Below are 2,605 nucleotides of genomic sequence, written 5' to 3'. Positions count from 1 at the left end.
AGACAGCATCACCCCGGTGCCCAGCACCCCCAGCCCGGTAAAGCCACCCTTGTCCCCAGCAGCGCTGCGGGGACACCGGCTCCCCAAAGCCATGAGAGAGCACCCGCAGTGCCAACCCCCTGTGCTTTTCCTGGGGGATGATCCCCCTCCCTGCTACACCCGTACTGGGGACGGGAGCAGCCAGCATCACACCGGCATGGTCCTTCACTACCAGCTAGAGAGACATCGTGGGCATAAAAATAGAAGCGAGCCCTGTGGTAACAGCTGTAAGTCTTCAGACCACAGCTCGTCCATCACTTTGAGGTGCCCTGTGACCAAGAGTCACAGCAAATGGCCCCAAGCATTGCTACTGCCTGCTTGGAAGGATCTCCAAATACCTCATAAATTAACTTGCAAACATCAATTAGGCAAGTCTGATAAATGCCGCGTGATCACGGCGGCGATAAAGCCAAGTGGGCTGCGCACCCGGCACGGCACAGGATGCCAAACCAGGAGCACCGGTTCCCACGCTGGCAGCCGAGCCACGGACACCAATACCTGCCCATCCACACCCCCCCCAGCCTGGGGGGACCTCCCCCGAACAAGCCACCCCAGGTAACGGGATGGATGGACCAAGGACAGATGCTAAGAGTCATCTCCACTTGTCTCCTAATTCCTCCCCTGCGCCAAATTCAAGCAGGTGCCTCATCACCTGCAAACAGAGGGGCCAAGAGGCAGGAGGGGGCTGCCGAGGACAGAATGTTGATGACAGTCCCCAGGGCCACCAGCCAAAAGTGACAATAAGGGACTGTGAGCAAGGTTTGAGTCCTCATGGCTATTTTTAATCTTTCAAGCTCATTGGATCACGCCAGGGAGGCTGGAGAGGACCCAACAGTGCAACTCAGGTGTATATATTGATTTTTTTCCAAGCCCCAGGTAAGATGCAGCAGCAGCCGCACACCCCAGTGTGTGGGATAAAAAAAATGCATTTAGCTCAAAAAAATAAATAAAAAAAGCAACTACAGAAATGCGAAAGCAGCTGGGATTGTTACCCAGGGAGACAGGAGGCTCTTCCCCAGGATCAGCATCTCTCACACAGCAGGTCTCAGAGCCAACCGCTCTGACGGGGTGAGAGCTGGCAAGGGGTACCTGGGGGGGGAAGGGGTACATTGGGGGCTGCGGCACAAAAGCCTTCACAAGGTGGAGGGGCTCCGCTGGGAAGGGGAAAGCAGCAGCGAAGGTGCTGGGCAGCCCCGTGCAAGGCCAGGGAGGGTTTTCATAACGCAGGAATCATACGTGTGCGTTCACTGACCAGACGTGCCGAAATTCAAGCCCAAAGGTTGAATCGGGCTGTGCTCATCGGGACCGGGCTGCAAAACCAGGGCCGCTGCCAGCGTTTCGCTTACCGCTGCCTGCGCCCACAGCAGCCCATGGCTGTAGACAGTAGATTTTGAACCCCCAAATAGCTGAAAGCTAAGCAGCACATTCAGGCATACTTGAGGGTTTTTTGAAGAGCTGAAGAAGAACAACTATCGAGCAATTTGAAGATCCCACTGCAGAAGCAGGGGGCTTTGACGGCCCTCAGTGGCTGAGATTGGGCCCCCAGAAACCCTGACTTACACCACTAACTGCATAAAAAGAACCCAAAACGTGCAAGTAAGCCATTTCCCCTGGAAACCGCCTCCCCCTTGACATTCTCAACAGCCAGAAAAATAATACTGACCATAAATGATGACATAACTAATATTACGATTCCTCAGAGGTATATTTTGCAGCGTGATCTTTCAGTTACCAGCGACAGTGAAATTATAATTTAAGACCTATTAATATTTGAAAGACCTTTGTCCATCAGCCAGCCAGCTCTCAATCTTAATCCAGCCGCCGGAGGGCTGAGAGTAGGAAATGTGTCCTTTCACCTTCATTTATTTATAGATGGCAGAAATGAGATCATTATTTCTGCAGCGCCGTTTCACAAAACGTGCCTCTCTGACCTATTTGTATCTGTACAACGCGGCTCTTAAATGTGAGCTGGAGAGTCTGGGCTGGCCCCCATCCCTGCTGCCGCACCCCAGGCTGGCAACACGCAGGGACAAGCCGTCAGTGTCACTGCCAGCCAGCCTGGGGGACAAGGCAGCTTGAAAAGCACGACCGGAGCAGGCTGTGCTGCCAGCCAGCTGCTGGTTTAGAAATTCATAACGCGCCCATCCTCCTTCCGGACCCCGTCACCATCCCCATCCTGCCGCACACGCATGCAGCCAAACATGCACAGCGCATCCCATGTCACGAGTGCGCCCGGACTCAGCCCTCTCCTGGGTGGGGGTAGGAAAGAGGTGGGGAGGGATGGGGTAGGAGTATTGAGGGTCACCTCCAGGTCCCCTTTCCCAGCACACAACATCCCCCACCACCACCACCAAGCATCCTCCTCCAGAAAAATGACAGCGCCCTCCAAAACGCAGCAGCAATGCCACTCTCTTCCTTTCGTGCCCCTTTTTCTGATTATTTTGCCGGGGGTGGGGTGGGGATTTTAAGGCAAAATAATGAAATCTTTAAAATATATGTGCGTATAGATACATATATAAAATTATTTCTTGCATTTTGGCTTTGCTCCTGCTCCACTCTCCCTCCC

Source organism: Charadrius vociferus, unplaced genomic scaffold, assembly GCF_000708025.1.
Source record: "Charadrius vociferus isolate BGI_N301 unplaced genomic scaffold, ASM70802v2 scaffold512, whole genome shotgun sequence".
Classification (NCBI taxonomy): Eukaryota; Metazoa; Chordata; class Aves; order Charadriiformes; family Charadriidae; genus Charadrius; species Charadrius vociferus.
This window is presented reverse-complemented; position numbering follows the sequence as displayed.